This window comes from Cupressus sempervirens, chromosome 6 (genome assembly GCF_028749045.1).
Source record: "Cupressus sempervirens isolate cs-2001-9-10 chromosome 6, ASM2874904v1, whole genome shotgun sequence".
Taxonomy (NCBI): domain Eukaryota; kingdom Viridiplantae; phylum Streptophyta; class Pinopsida; order Cupressales; family Cupressaceae; genus Cupressus; species Cupressus sempervirens.
The window spans coordinates 20082356-20099990 of NC_143123.1; the positions used below are offsets into that span (position 1 = coordinate 20082356).

At 33.7% G+C, this 17635-nt stretch overlaps 1 pseudogene; it reads left to right on the forward strand.

The window, feature by feature from the left end:
- The window catches only part of LOC149550853 (agamous-like MADS-box protein AGL66), a 31233-nt pseudogene extending 16136 nt beyond the window's left edge, over nucleotides 1–15097 (forward strand).
- The last annotated feature ends 2538 nt before the right edge of the window (nucleotides 15098–17635 follow it).

Genomic DNA, 17635 nt, shown 5'->3' on the forward strand with positions numbered 1-17635 from the left:
CAAAGAAGATGAAGAAGAAAAAGTTTGTAGCAGCATTAGCTACTAATCCCTCTACTGGCCATATGTTGATGGAGATAATAGAACCTTAGAAAGAGGGAAAGTTCCATGAGCTCATTACCAATGACTTTCATATGAAAATAGTCGACATTGGTATTCTCGTGCATTATTCCATGGTTAATATACGAAAATCAACCAATGAAAAGATAGAGGATAGACTAGAAGAATTAAGGGTAGAGAAAGAGGTACTCAAGACCTTGAATAAAGAACTAATGGCCTATATTAGAGCTACACTTAGGAGCACTTCTACCAATACATTTGATCCAAGTGCAGAAGAGAACAAGAAATTTTTTTTAAAGCAACAACGAGAAAGGCAATTTGGTCAAATTGGCCACTCATTGATTGATCAAAATGAAGGCCCAAGGTCCCCCTCTCATCAAGAATCTTTTAAATTTGTTGTTATATACTAACAAGTTGAGGGAAGCAGTGTCTAGTCATGAAACTACCATGCAGAAAGCATCAGATAAACTAATAGAGCAATTGACCTTGTTGCGAGTGGTGATTGACATGAAGACTAATGTTGCCATGACCCACGAGATCCTCAAAAAAATTCAAGAACCATTGCTTCATTGAAGCAATCATTGGAGTTCATAGTGGAAAGCTCTGTAAGATCAGCAAATGAGCTTAAGGATGTGCATGATTTAGTGTAGGTGGTCATTGAAAAGATTTTTGAATAGTTAAAGGTGATGCATAAATAATCATGTGTATCCAATAATAGTCAATTGATGGACATTGAACGAATGAAATCCAAATTCCTAACATTTGTCGATGAGGCCAGTAATCCAGTTAACTTCCAGGTGTCAAAGATCTAGGAGCTTTCATCAGCAGATTCCATCTTAAGATGAGCATCAGAAAATTTCCAATCAAAGGTCACCAGAATGGAAAGGCTAATAGAGTTGCATGACTACTTGATGATTCAAGTTGATAACATCACAATCCTAGGTGTCAATGAACTGGATAAAGTAATGGATGCAATGAAAGCATATAGAGTTAAGGTTTTGACCCCAAAGAAAGTTTGATGCTTCGATATTCTCTCAGACAACTGTCACTCTTTCTTTTCTTCTCAAATTCTCTTTTGTAACCATTTTTGGCAATAGTCTTAAACTCTATAACAGATGATGACTAGTCAAGTCATATTTTTAGCTTCCTCTATTCAAAGATTCTCTGCAATGTAATCATTGAATGTAATTGGCTCTTCTGGAAAGGCCTATATATGTAACATTTTTTGAAATTAATAAGATTAACAAATCATTTTGTGCGAAAACCCCTGTAGCTGGGACTATTGTGTGTGACTCTGAGTCTAAATATTGATTTTGTTGTTCATTTAGTTGTTGTATAGTACTTGGGATGAATGTGTTGTAAATGAAAACTAAAAGATTGCAAATAAACTTGGTTTTATTTCTTTCATCTCAATGGATTGTAAGCTTTACTTTCCTTAGTATAAGTATTACTTTATTCCCCTATGTTGTGCATGTTAGTTCATGTGTGTTTTATAGATTGTATGAGAAGCTCAATATTTGATTGATGAAGTAGTTGAAAAGGGGACAATCCGAGTATTGTCAAATCTCAATTATTCTAGCAAATCGGGCATTGCTAAATTAATCACTCTCTCTCCTCTCATACTACGGTAGGTAGTCTTGCATGGTTTCAACCTTCCATCTAAGATATAATAGATTGAATTTTAGGAGTTATATTTGAAAGTCGCCTAGATTTTTTGAAGCTTTAAGAAATTTGGTTCTGCCTCTTCTGCTCTCTGGTTATGAGCATACCCCAAAAACTTAAAAGAAATTCATTGCAGATCTTGTGTTTCAAGGGAGTTATACCTTTCAATTCAAGGATCTTTGATAGATTACTACACTGACCCATTCTATTGTTAGTTTCTTTTTTTTCTATTTACCATTGGGCACATTAAGAGTCAAGGTATAAACCATAGAATTAAGGAAGACAAATTGTTAACCAATAGGACCAGAACCAAGGGCTTTTTACATAGCTAAAATAAAAGGCTACTCAATATGGTTGTAGGCTTTAGAAACATCATTTTTTAAAATGGTATTTTTATTGGATTGGCGAGCTCATTCCATAACCTCCCAAAAAGCTATAGTATCTAATATGAATCTAGACATAATAAAACTAGTGTTCTCAACTAGTGATCCTAAATATACTAATTTTGCAAGAAAGATTGAGAAAATAATAGTGCGCCAATTGAAAATATATTTAGGTATAAAATTAATATTTCCCTTATTTATTTCTACTCCTAAGGAACCATTTTGAAATGCTTCAAGATATTTATGGTGAAGGTATGACCCAAGACAATACTAAAGGGCTTTGTAGAATTCATAGGGAGAGGGATATTTTTCATAATCCATAGAATAAGTTCTTCCTTAAGGTATTGAGTAGATGAGGTCTCATTATAGAAATATCTTTGGGAGTTGAGCATACATATAAGAATGATTACTAGACTAGTTGGTACGAGTAGGGGTGCAAAGAGGAAAACATTCCTTGCTATCCCAATGTCCAACTTTCATCCAATATAAATGTACCTTAATTTGAGAACCTTTGGCAAGATAACTCTTAGCAACATGATTATGATGAAACAAAGTTGCCACCTTAAGCTATAAATCAGTTGATAAAGGAATATCTACCAATTTCTTAATAGATGCACACAAATCCTTCGAAGTTTTAGCATAAGACTGGCCATGGAAATGAGCTAGTTATTTCCCATCAAAATGAACTAATTTAGTGGTTCGAAGAATGAAATCACTCTAGCATAAAATCAAACCAAGGGTGAGTGGGCCAAGGCTTATAAATTCCTTATATTATAAATGTGAGAAAAAGAATGTGGGTCATTCAAAACTGATGTTTTTTTTAAAAAATTGAGAATGAGAGGGATGTAGTAAAGTGGCACACCATTCTATTTAAAACTTAATGGGAAAGTGATCTGATAAGGTGACATAAGATAATGATAAAACTAGAAATGATTGAGCGAGGAGATCATGGCACAATCAAGGCTTTTAAATAATTTTTCAAAAACAACCCTAAAATTACTCCAAATATGTCAAACTGCATGTGGAAAGTGGTAGTTGGCATCGGGATAATAAAAAAAAGGTCAAATTCATTGTGCATGTAAAACCAAGCCTCATGCTCATCAAGTATCCTCTATAATGGCAAAGTGCAATCCTTTTCAAAAGACACCTCAACCATATTAAAGTCCCCACACAGAATCCAAGTAGTTATAAGTAAAGATTCATCAATCCCATGCCAAATGTACCTTCTCTCCACTACATCATTTCAGGCATAAATATTAATTATCCCAAAATGGAGATTGTCATTTTTCATAAGAATGCACATCAATATGTGCATGGGATCTTCACCATGATAAATTATAGCATTCTACCAATGTGGCACCAACAAAGTGACAACTCCTCTACCATCTTCACGAGTGGGTGAAAAAATTAAGTTGTGAGGGCACATAACATGATATGTCACAACAAACAAAAAAATTAACTATCTTGATCTCTTGGAGGCTAAAAAAATGTATTGGTTCAGGGAAACCTATGATGAACATCTCAAATAAAATAATTTTGAGAGAGTTTTGTGATTCTTCAAACATTTTAGGAGAGAAGATTCATAAAAAACCACCATTCATGGTGTTCTTGACCTCAAGAGAGGAGAAGCTATTTTACAAAAAAATTGATCCTAGATGGAAAATTTGATAGAAATTGTCTAGACACCTACCTCTTATATAAACCTACATCATCAAGCTTTACATGACTAAGAGAGTTGTGAGAGTGATGATGCAAGGACCCCATAGTGTTAGAACCCAATAAAGATAGTTGTGGAGACAAAGCCTCCAAATCAACATCATGTGGAATGGTTGGAGAATCTATGACTACTTGGACATCCCCTAAGAAACAAGGTTTGAAAAAGATCCCACATTGGGGAAATTATCATTTAATCCTTAGAAGATGGAGAGTCTTGAGATGGTAGGCTGAAGTAGGTGAAATCTATTTAGGTTGAGAAACTGAGGGTTGTTTTTCCTTATGAACAATAATTATCTAACTAGCATCTCTTCCTTAATGGGATTTAGACCTCGAGAAGAAATCAATTCCTTAGGAGGAGGCTTAGTGTTGACACTACCAAAGGGAACTCCTTAATTTATGTTATGTAGAGTGACATCAGAAACATGTATTAGGTGAGTTCAAATACCTGACATGTTGCAAGAAAAATTTCCCACCAACCTAAATATCAATGTATGAATTTGGTATAGCTCTAGTACCATGTAAGATTTTTCCCTAGGGCAAAATGACACCAAGATCAAGAAGCTCAAGAACTTAGCACAATATGGACCAACAATGCATGATCATAATAACAATATGAAAATGAATTATTGATGTATACACACTAGAAGTGCCTGTTTATAAAGGCATCTAGAATGACTAGGAGTTAGCAAAGTGATAAGCCTCACAACTAAGCACATGTCCACCAAGAGTGGATTATCCTCCATTGAGCACAGGATTTTGTGTGATGATGAGAGGATAAGCTTACATAGGTGTATCTTGTAAAAATATGTTGTAGACATCATGTGCTTAATTAGAGTGTGAACAACTTTGTTGTCTACATTACAACTTAGTTGAATATGCAAACTCTTGTGTTGTCAACAAGACAACTCATATGACTACGCATACTCTTAGGTGTCTACATGACAACTAATAAAATAATGCATTTAACCTAAGTAAACTTAAGTAAAGTGTAATAATAATTAATTATTTACACTAACACCCCCCTTTAAGTGCAACTTAGGGGAATGAACTTAAGCTCACAAAAGCTATGATGAAAATGCATAATGGGTCCCGACTACTAGGCTATGTTAGGTACCCATGTACAAATGCAATTCTTTACATACAATGCTATGCAATCCAATGCAAGGCAATCTCTTTGAAAATGGAGAAAGAGGGAAAACCTCATGGGAAAAACCCTCCCCCAAAAAGAGAGATAAGTATAATAAAGAAGAGAAGAGTCATGTGACTCCCCTAGTGAAAAATCTTGCACCCCCAAGAGATCTCGCAAATGAAGATACTTGACCTTAGTGAAGGGCTTGGTGAAGATGTTAGTAATCTGGTACTCTATAGGACACTACTAAAATGCAATGACCTGCTCATGAATTAGCTCTCTAATGTAGTGTATATGAACCTCAATATGTTTTGTGTGTTGATGTTGCACTAGATGTTTTGAGATTTCAATGGCACTTTAATTATCACAATGTATGATTGTGGGTCTGGGTATGTCAAAACCAAACTCCTTTAGAATATGTTGTAACCAAATAGCCTCTATAGCCATATTGATAGCTCCTCGATACTCAGCCTCAATTGATGAAAGAGCACTAGTGTTCTACTTTTTACTCTGCCAACAAATAGGGCCGAAACCAAGATGAAACACATCCTAAATTCCATTTGTGAGAATCAATATCTCCTGCATAGTTTGAGTCTATATAACCCACTAACTATAGTCCAGTACCAGCTACATAGCATATCCCATATGTATGTGTACCCTGGATATAGTGTAAGATGCATTTGGTTGCCTTCCAATGAAGTTCATGTTGCTCTTGCATGAAGCAAGAAACCATGCCAACTGCAAATGATATGTCAAGGCATGTATGTGTCAAGAAGATGAAACTTCCAACCAACTGTCTATACAAAGTAGCATCAACAAGTGGAGTGGAACACTTTGCTTCTCTAAAAGAAATGGAGTAGATGCATCCTTGCAGGCACTCATACAAAATCGAGCAAGTAGATTAAGAGCATAATTGGGTTGTGATAATATGATCCTTGATTAAGACTGATGTATCTCAATACCAAGGAAATAATGAAGTAGACCCAAATCTGTCATCAAATATCTATCCTACAAAGTAGCCTTGACACTACCAATGATGGATGTTGTACTGCCTATAATGATCAAGTCATCAACATAAAGCACAAGTAGAAAGAAAGAATCATCCCTCTAAAGAATGTAGACATTCAGATCAGAATGACATCTGGTGAACCCTGCTGACAGAAGGAAAGAATCCATCTTGCCATACCAAGCTCTTGGAGCTTGTTTGAGTCCATAGATAGACTTTTTCAACTTGTAAACCAAGGCAGACTCCTAAATGAACCCTTGTGGCTGCTCCATATAATCTCCTCATGAAGATCACCATTCAAGAATGCACTCTTCATATCCATCTAATGAACAACCCATCTCTAAGCTGTTGCTATAGCTAGTATCAAATGAATAGAGTTTATTTTTGTGACTAGTGCAAATGTCTCAGTGTAGTCAATGCCAAGTACTGAGAGAAACCTTTTGCAACAAGTCTTGCCTTATGCTTATCAACACTTCCATCCACCACAAAATTGGTCCAATAGATCCACTTACACTAAACCAATTTTGTTCCCTTTAGGAAGAAAGACTAAGTTCCATGTGTTGTTTCTATAAGAGAATTATATTCTTCCTCCATTGCTTGATCCCATTCTAGAATTCCTGAAGCTTCTTTGAATGATTGAGGATTAGAAGCAACTACAATATAAGCATGAGGGAGTGAGTTGTGTTGTGATCTTGTCCTCCTAGTATATAAAGGATTCCTTGCCAATGGTCCTGCCGCATCCAATTTCAGCTGAGCCCATTTAGGTCATGTGGAAGAAGATGTAGAAGGGATATCCTCAACCTCAGTTGGCCGATGCCTCTATTTGGATTGTGTATGAACATCTTCCAAGTCATTTCTAGGATTGTCACTCTCTTCAATGAAGGAGGAAGAAGGAGGATTTGAAGAAGTAAAGTTGGGACAACTTTCTTCAAAGTGAACACTCCTCTCATAAAAAATGTCATGTGTCTTTGGATCCATCAACTTGTAGGCATTATGAGAGTCTGCATATCCAACAAAGATGCAAGGTTTGCTTTGAGGTTCCAATGCATTGTGTTTCTGTGGAGGTATTCATGACCATGTTGGACAACCAAAGACTCTAAAGTGCTTTATAGAAGATTTCCTTCTAGTCCAAGCTCGAAAGGAGTTACACCATCCAAAGCTTTATCAGGACTTCTATTCTGGATGTAATTTGCACAATTCATTGCTTTAGCCCAAAATATTTTATCAAGAGACTTATGTAGTAGCATGCAAGTGGTCATCTCCTTGAGGGTTCTATTCTTCCTTTCAGCAACACCATTCTATTGAGGATTGTATGGTATTGAATGTTGAAGGTTAATTCTCTCTTGAGTACAAAAGTCTATAAGTCTTGAGTTCACATACTCCCCTCCATTATTTGTTTGAAGGACTATGATGGCTTTCTTTGACTGCTTTTCTACTTGAGCCTTGAAGCTGAGAAATCATTCAAACACTTCACTCTTATGAGCCATGAAGAATACCCAAGTATAGTGAGAGTAGTGATCAATAAAGGTGAATGCATAGCGAGACTTACCAAATGATGACACTAAAAATGGACCCACTACATCACTATGAACTAGTTGAAGAACACTTTGTGTTCTCCAAGACTTCCCCTTGTCAAACATTTTTCCTGGATGCTTCCCAAGTGTGCAACTTGAACAAACACCATCTGGAAACGAGACTTGAGGTAGACCATGAACCATGTTCTTTCTGCTAAGCTGTTGAAGATATATGTAGTTGAGATGTCCAAATCTCTCATGCCACAATTTTCTTTCTATATTTGAATGCATTAAAAAGGCTTGTGCATTAGATTTAGGCACAAAGGAAGAGAAAGTGTAAAGCCTTCAATCATGATTAGCTTCACCTATTGCAACCATAGAATCATCTTTGATGCTTTTCACTACCACTAAATCTAGAAGAAATTTAACCTTATTTCCACCTCCATAGTGAGTGATTTGGTAGACTGAAAGAAGGTTGGAGGTAAGATTAGGAACATAGAGAACATCCTTGAATACTCCATTTTCCATCTCAACTTCACCTTTTCCTTCAAATTCCACTTTTGTATCATCCCCTACAAGGATGTGAGGTACCTTAGAAGGTGTCATGGAAGAAAAATCTCTCTTTGAAGCACCCATGTGATGTGTGGCACCTAAGTCAATAATCCATTCTCCTTGAGTAACAGTGTTTGTGAGTAAAGCTTACACTTTGCTCTTAGAATCTGAAGATGAAGATCCTTTTTCCTTATAAGCATTAGGAAATGGAACATTTTATTTCTTCATGATGTTTTTCAACTTATCAATCTGCTTGTGATAACATTGATGTTCATCATGACCAATTCTTTTGCAATAGGCATACTTCTTCTTTTCTTGATTATTGTCCCCCTTTTTGTTGGTATTAGGAGAAGACTTGCCTTGTTTTTTATTTGATTTAGGTGTTGACTTTTCTATGTCCCCTTGTTTGTTATCTTTCCACTGCTTCTTTTTGCCCTTGCCTTTGTTTGAACTTTCACCAGTTGAATTTTTAGAGCTCTCATTTTTAGCCACCAATGCCTTAGACTGTAAGACTTAAGAATCCCCATTGTTATCAACTTAGATTGTTCATCTTCTAACAATTAAGCATAGTCATCAAAATTGATTTTCTTATACGAAGCCCCTAAAGTAGTCTTTATTGCATTGAAAGAAGAGGCAAATGTGGAGTATTCTAATGGCAACTTATTGTGAATTAGATAAATCAATCTATCATCTTTAATGGGACTACCACAATCATTAAGTTTTGTTCTCAACTCATTCACCTTAATGATAATATCCTAGATAGAATCAAAGCTCTTAGGATCTAGGGAGATAAGCTCATCTTCAATCTTGTAGACATCCTCCTTAGTCACTTTCCCATAAAGGTTTTTAGGGGCATCCCTAGTTTCCTTGGATGTTTTATATTTATGATCTGATAAAGGATCTTGTCATCAACCCCTAACCTAATGAGTCCTAGGGCTTTCCTATCTACTATTTCCCAAGCATGAATTTCACTTTGAGATACTTAATCACCTGTTGGTTTAGGAAAAGAGTCATCTACATATTGAGAAACTTCATCATTCATTAATTCACACCATTTTTTAACTGACCATGTGGCATAGTTATGTGGTGTTAATGTTGGAATCTTAAGGTTTCCCATAATGCAAGGAAAAAAAGATAACAGAAAGAAAATGGGAACACAACACCAAGAGACACACCCCCCCCCCTGAAATGAATGATTTTTGCACTTTATACTTAGTGTGTTTACAATAGCCACTTGCCAATTTAGGGCCTAAGTGGAGTTCTAACTTTTTTGTTTACAAACTCCTCTTGGAATTCAAATCTGGTACTCATTAATGTAGCTTAGATGTACAAAAATGTTGAAGTTTGATCAAAGAAATACAATGCAAAAAAGGACCTATTTCTGAAAGTGGTATTTATGTCCAAACAAGCCTATAATCTAATTGTAGATCTGGAAATTAGATAAAAAATTATGCACTTTAAAAAAAATGGAACCTAAAAATTTGTCCAGATGAGCTTGTACGGAGCATTTGAATTTTCAAAATGCAGGATTGGATAGGTATAGTCACCAAAAATTGAATATTTTGACTAATTCATGCACCAAAACTAGAAAATAATAACACTACTAAAAAGTTTAGGAAATTCTAGCCAAAATCAAAAAACATTACACTTGATTTGGAGTCCATCTGACTAAGATATGGCCTCCTGAAGTTGGACTATAAAATCAAAACTGCATATGATGAGGGGTCTACAAAGGAAACTACTAGGTTAAATTTGATGTCCAAATGGTTGTCATGGCAGTGGACTATGACTTGCTTGTGAGGGTTAAATGACTATCAAATTTAAGACCATAAAATGGTGACATCGGCAAAAAATTAGCCCCTAGCTTACATGGTAGTATGGATGGTGACCTAGAAAAGTCATATGAATGACATGTCTTAGGTTGAGTTGGCACCTAACATGGCACTATGAGGGACCTGATATTATAGATGACACAGACGTTCTGATGTGGCCGTTGAGAAGGGTAATGTTGGCAGCGACGCAAAGGTTTTACCGATGGTCGAAGGTCACCATAGGTTGCCAATGCTGAGGAGTGGTGGAGGTGGTGTCGGTCAAACAGTAGCAATGACAGATTAGCGGAGGCCACGAAGCACTAGCAGAGCAGCCAACATTGGAAGAGAAGTTGGCGGCAGTGGATGTGGGATTTTAATCCCACATTCACCATGTGGAAGGATACTGGGTGAATAAAAGCTCGGATGCACCGATGTTTAAAATATCTTAAGGTTGCTAGTTTATTGAATGTGTGTGTCGATATGTGGAATCTAGTTGTGAACACTAGTTTATATGATTCACTAGGTATAATGTGTGCCAGATCTGCAGAGAAATAATGCTAACCATGGGCTACCAAGATTTGACTGCCTGGTTTGCATATAATAAATACTCCTCTACAAGCCTAATAGGCCAAAGAATTTTTAGAAAAAAATAATAATTGCAAATTCAAAAAAATGCAGAGATGGAAATAGAAAATATAGATCCAAAAATTAAATACATAGATCTGAAAAGATCATACCAATTCCCCAAATTGGGCCTTTGGGTTCTGGTTTGCAAAAACATTTTGCCTCAACTTTGACTATGGCTTAGGGTAGGTAAATTTATAGTCAAAAAGTTCTCTAAATTGACGCTCTGGATGCAATGGTGAGGTCTGCTTTGGCTCTAGACACTCCCAATAATTGCAGATACTCGAGATCCTAATTGTGGTCCTCCAAGAGGTGAAGCAAAAATGGTCTCCAATGGCTATGAAATGACTCTCCCTCATCTCTGATACCATGTAAGAATATTCCTTAGGGAAAAATGACACCAAGATCAAAAAGCTCAAGAACTTGGCACAATATGGACCAATAATGTATGATCATAATAACAATATGAAAATGAATAATTGATGTATACACACTAGAAGTGTCTATATATAAAGGCATATAGAATGACTAGGAGTTAGCAAAGTGTTAAGCCTCACAACTAAACACATGTCCACCAAGAGTGGATTATCCTCCATTAAGCACTAGAGTTTGTGTGATGATGAGAGGATAAGCTTACATAGGTGTATCTCGTAAAAAGATGTTGTAGACACCATGTGCTTAATTAGAATGCGAAAAACTATGTTGTCTACATAACAACTCAATTGAATTTGCAAACTCCTATGTTGTCAACAAGACAACTCATATGACTATGCATACTCCTAGGTGTCTACATGACAACTAATAAAATAATGCATTTAACCTAAGTAAAGTGTAATAATAATTAATTATTTACACTAACAATCAATAGTTTCATGAAGATCTTTTGCAAGGTCAATTTCAACTCAAACCCTTTTCTAAGGGAGGGCCTGGAAAACATGCTTAGGCTCCATAAAAATTACTTGACCTAAAGTATGGGTGATTTCTTGTAAAAAAGGTTAGTGGGGCAAGGGAAAACCAACAAATGTGACCCATGTTGCAACTTTGGGTTTTTTTGTCATCTAAGACAACAAAGTCTCGAGACCATGGCCAAAAAATAAGAAGAGAGGAACAAATGAACCAAGGGCCTTTTTAAAAAAAACCTTCCACATATAAAGGGTTACCAAAAGGGAAAAGGAAAATTACTTTGGTCAAGTTTTGAACCAATCAAGGAGGACCCCATGAGGGAGCCAAGCCTTGGTGACCCAATCCTTCAAATCACTTTCAAAAGGGACACGACCCACAAACTATCCAATTAAAGTAGATTTTCCAAGCCTTTCACTAGCTTCATCAAAATTTGGGTACAATTTTTAGTGGTCTTTTTCATAGGCAAACCATGATCACTTAGAGCCAACGCTTCAACACTAGCATACAAGAAAATGGATAACCACAATTAATGTGGTATAACAAGATTTTTTGGGAACCGTAGAAAAGAATCCTAGCATATGGACGCACAAGGGAAATTGTAGAGCTCTCCAAAATAATCAATCTTCTAATTTCAACACCATATTTTCACTTGAAGCTTTCTTAGAACCCCCAAAATGTGTTTTTTTCTTGATAGAAAATTTAAAATAAATCTCTTTAGGTGAGAAAACTACATGATATTAAATGGATAATTATTTTATTAGAAATTTCTTTTCTAAATTTCTTGCTAGATTTTTAAAAAATCAAGTTTTGTACGAAGTAACTTGGGAAATGACTAGTCATTCATAGATTTTACTACATGATAACATTTATGTAGACCCTTTAATATGATAATATGACCTAAGCCTTCCATTATTTTCCTAATATAGTAATGTAAAAATATGTTTTGAATATGTTTTTACTCATCATTGGGTCCTTAGCTTGAGATATGTATGTATCTTTAGGCATGTAGAAATTTTTGAAATTACATAATTAACCCTTATTTTAAGGCATGAAAAAATTATGATACATATTCATGATTTGATTGTGAAATAGAATTTTTTATTCTTCTATAGAGAAATGTATTCAAGAGAATGCATTAATAAGGTACCCATACTAATATGTTAACTTTTTATTAGTTGTAGTTCAAAGTATTAAAAAATTAGATAAAAATTTCTTTAAGGTTCTAGGATAGTAACATCTTTTTCTTTACTTTTAGATACTAGTGCACAAAGAAAAGTTGCAATTGAAGATTAATTACTTTTATAGTTTTGTTGGGGAAATGAATCATGTTTATCACTTGCTTCTCTTTACATGGATTTGACCATGATTAGGAGTAGAGATGGTTAGGTTATTTTGCCACAAAGTAAACTCCTAGAATAGTTCTAGTTATTTTGCAATTCCAAAATGTGAAGAAAAACAAAATGAAATTGTAGATAGTTGAGAGAAATTTGGTGGTTTAGAGATGAGACCCACTACTTATCCCATTAGTTTGTTTATAGCTAAAAATATTCATTGATGTCATTGGAGTTTTGATTTAATTATTATATAGATTTTTAAGTTTTACTTAATATAATTATTTATTAATTGTAATTGATTATAATATTATATTTTGAATTTTATTTATGTATGTATATCATAATCAATCTTTATCAACAATGTATTTGTGTGCTTTCCATTAAAACGTCATAATTTGAAAAGATTTTAAATTAGAAAACCTTACATGTGTTCATTTGAATAATATATTTGTCCTTTTGGGATCATGAATGATTTTTTTCTTTTTTAAATTATCAATAATGGATCGAAGCCTAGATTAATTGCTATTTTTTTTTGTTGTAATTAATTATTATTATGTTACACTTGACTAGATTTGAACCCAAGACCTCCCACATGAAAGGCTCACAAGTTGTTGTTGTGTTGTTGGCACTTGTTTCAAATCATGAAAGATTACTCAATTAATTTTAACAGCAATAAATGATTTAACTAGCACATAACAATTATCTCACCATTTCCATGTAAAATTTAGGTGTTTGGAAGCAGATTCTCATATGATAACCTCACTACAAGATGTTGAGTATTATGAGAGAGTTCTTCAAGAATCCTTAAGTAGAGTTCAAGCTAAAAAGGTAAATAATTCCTCTTTATTCAATTAATTTTTATATTCAAATTTATCTGCGAAAGTAAAAATATTGAAAATTTATAAATATATATTTTAAGAATACTAAAATTATTATTATTTTATTAATAATTTTCTTTTTAAAATTTAAAATAATTATATTTTAAAGGAATTTTAAATATGTTACAGCAATACCTTGAACAATCTAGAATAGCTCCATATGGTCAAGCAAATGTACATGGTCAATCAAATATATAGGTATGTTCCATGTATGGGAAATAAAAATTCTTTGTTTAATTTCCTTTTCATATTTATCACCCACCAATGAAGATGAATAGTTGCTATTTCTGGCTGATGTCGTGTGTTTAGATTTGACTTAGGCCGTTTGAACTCTCTTGTGGAGTGATCTTGTATCCCCCGACACCTTTTTTGTGAATTGTATTCTAAGTATTTTTTTTTTAATAGAACAAGACTATTCATCAAAAAAAAAAAAAAGATGTATTTGGATAATGTTTTTAATATAATATATCATAATAAAGTGTTTTTTCAATTGCAAATTAATTTTTTATGTTTATTCTTGTATACAGATGTATATGCAACAACAAAATGGAAATCCAAGTTGTACTAGATCAAGTGAGAGTCATATGCTAAGTTGGATATCACAGAGACCTACAAACAAGTGCTCAAAACTTTTTAGAGCCTAACAATGCTAATGGCATATTGGGAATGAGGTATGTTCTATGATTGAAAAATATGTGAATTTAATTAAGATTTTGTTTTTCATTTCATCCATAGAATGTGTTTTCAAATAATTTGAAACTAAATATGTGTTCCACTTCCTCAAATGAAGAGATGTTGTGGAAGAATGCATACCTATAAATATTTGTCCATCCCTTCAACAAGGCAATGACAACATGGAGCTTGAAAGCCATGCAATCAATTCCAATAAATCATATTTGAAGTTTGTTTATCCTTCTTTGGAAGGAAACACTAGTGATGAGCATATTGAGCATGATATGACTGGAAATGACTATAGTTCTACAACAACACTTTCTTCTCAATGGCAATAAATGTTTGGAAATAGCTCGATGCCATCTTTACCAATTGTGCAAAATCATTTCTCTTTAGCATCGGTAATTTACACCCTCTCACACTCCAACTAACATCCTTTCAGTAATTGGTTGTGTGTGTGTGTGTGTGTGTGTGTGTGTGTGTGTGTGTGTGTGTGTGTGTGTGTGTGTGTGTGTGTGTGTGTGTGTGTGTGTGTGTGTGTGTGTGTCTGTGTGTGTGTGTCTGTGTGTGTGTGTGTGTGTGTGTGTGTGTGTGTGTATTAGTAGTTTTATTGTCTAGGTCAAAATTCTTCTTTGCTAATTTATTCTTAATTTATTTTGTTGTTTACATATTTTTTAATTTCAAATTCTCTAATATCTACTTTTTTTAATTATACGTTCAGGCATTGGTTATGTCAGACAATGTTTCAAGCATGATATCACATCATCATCAACACCAACATGAAGAATCATCTCAAGATAATGGGATTGATGCACCCTATCACTCTAACTTAGGGGATGTACCTCCTACTAATTAAGGTGGGTGTGTCTCCTTATTTATATAGATATTAGAATATCTTACTATCTTCTCATTTTACAATCAATTTTTTTTAAATCATTATCACTACCTTTTTTTAAAAAAAATCATTATCTTCTTAAACATGACACGCTGACATATTTATTCAAGTTCACTATTACATATTTTGTTGTAGAAAAATACACATTGACTTTCTTTCATCTATATGTTAAATGTACACCTTAATTTATTATCAAGTGACCCTCTATTTCTCATCTTTTTTTGTGAATGATAGGAAGAGATAAACATAAATCTTTGATTTAAAAAAGGAAGATATCAAAGTTTATGGCAAGCTCAAAATCCTAGAATATAAATTGATGTAATTTTCATAAAAAATACAAAAATGAAATATTTAATTTTTCATTTTCCTCCCCTTATTAAAAAAAATTAGAGTTGGATGAATGATTTTAGTACATATTATCTATTAATAGTATAACATTCTAAATGTAAGTATTTTTCAATCACTTTGTCAACTACCAAAAAGTTTAGAGAATTTTTACAATTAAGAAATGATGTCTCTCAAGATTTTAATATATTTTTAAAATAGACATTAAACTATAATTATAAATTTTCTTATAGATTAATAACCTATTACATTTCCTTGTAAATGCGTTGAGATGGATGAATATGGAGTCAGTAGATCTTGATGTGGTGAAGTGTTTAGAACCATAAGGATAGTGGAAATGTAATTTTGATGGAGCATCAAAGGGTAACCCTGGCTTTTCAAGTGTAGGATTTATCACAATGGATTGGGAGGGAAACATGATTGTGTGTGAAGGAAAAATATTGGTAAAGGGAACTAGTTACGTAGCTAAGGAATTAGAGCAAAAAGTCAAGATTGGAGCCCTAGAAAAAATTAAAATTGATTGAATCATTGAGGAATTAGCCTCATTTTAGTAAGAAGGAAACAAAATATGGAGGAAGATACTTTATCTAATTGGGATCTTTACTTTAAAATTAATGAAAATAAGGTTAAGGACTTCATAAATTTAACTATAGATCTCCTTAATTAATTATGAAAGAGGTTTTAAAGGAACTCATTTAATTAAAATCTAAAAAAGAGAAGGTGGTAGGCAAGTTGGCATCATAGTATGAAGGATTGCAATTAATGTGGAGAGTATGTTGAAAATATAGGAAGGTGGTCAATCAGAGGTAGTGATAAATGTGATAATTTTTCTCAAAAATAAGCATAATGAAGTCCTTGCTTTGTAGAGAGAGTTGGAGTGGGAATTGTGTCATTACTAGATGGAGATGTCTTTCACCTTGAAAGTAATGAAGTGTCATAACCCATTTATAAGGCTAGTTACAAAACACAGACTAAAGGGTTTGTTCAATTTTGACAGTCTTAAATTGAGTGAGAGTGTACTAATTTTGTTGGGGAGTACTCTTAATCAAATAATGAACTATCATTGCACAAGTACAAAAAATTATTCAATGATCATGGAATGGAGGATGCATTTGTTAGATTGTTGAGAGAGGGGGAGTGAATCAATTATCATTAGGTCCTTAAACACTTTTTCATAAACTTAACAATTTTTTAACTTTTAATCAACTAGCTCAATAAACAGATCAAACTTTACAATTATAAACCAATTCAAACTTTTTTAACTTCATATACCAAGTATCAGAGTAAACCTCATGTATATATTTCATGTTGTAGCATGGAACAATAAACATGAAAAAACATGTAACATGGTAGACCTTGAAAATTTCCATACTAAATTGCACTATAAATTTTTAACCTTGGTAAGTGTATTTTTGTAATTTCAGAGGTTTATATTAGAAGTACTCCTGAAATGGTGAAATTTATTTGTTTCATGCAAATAAAGATGAGAAAGAACCTTGAAACTGTAATCACCCAAAAATGGTCATCTAGACTATTAACCCCCTTCTCAACATTTTTGCTAAAATTATTAAATCATTTATTTTTACCAAATCTTCAAAAATCAATTTATTTGATTTTGTCCTATCCTATCTTATCTTATGGTTTGACCACTATATCCTAAGTTCTTATTTAATCAAAAGGAACATTTCCCCCCTTTAATTAAATAAAAGACCTCACTCATCTCTTATCCTAAGTTGCACACATAAAAGCATTTTCCCACTTTAAAAATAAAAGAAAATTCTTTTTTTCTCACATGGAAACACAAAAGTCAACTATTTGTGATTGGTGGAAACAATTGTGCACGTGGATCATGCAAAAGTCAACTCTCCACCCTTGACTAGATTCTCTTGTTTGTTGATGCATTTCCTCTTCAAGCTCTAATATTGTGTTGGCCATAAATATTGAGGCATTCATAATCTTCTTTGTTGATGCACAATTACATTCATGGCTCCATGATGTGGTTTTGGTAGATCCATTGCATTTGTGGAGATTTCCTACATCCTTTATTGCAAGTTCAACATCATCAACATACAAGTCTTGCAAATACTTACTAACAAGGGTTTTTTCCAAGCAAAGTGAATAGTTACATTTTTATTTATTTCCTTTACATATCTA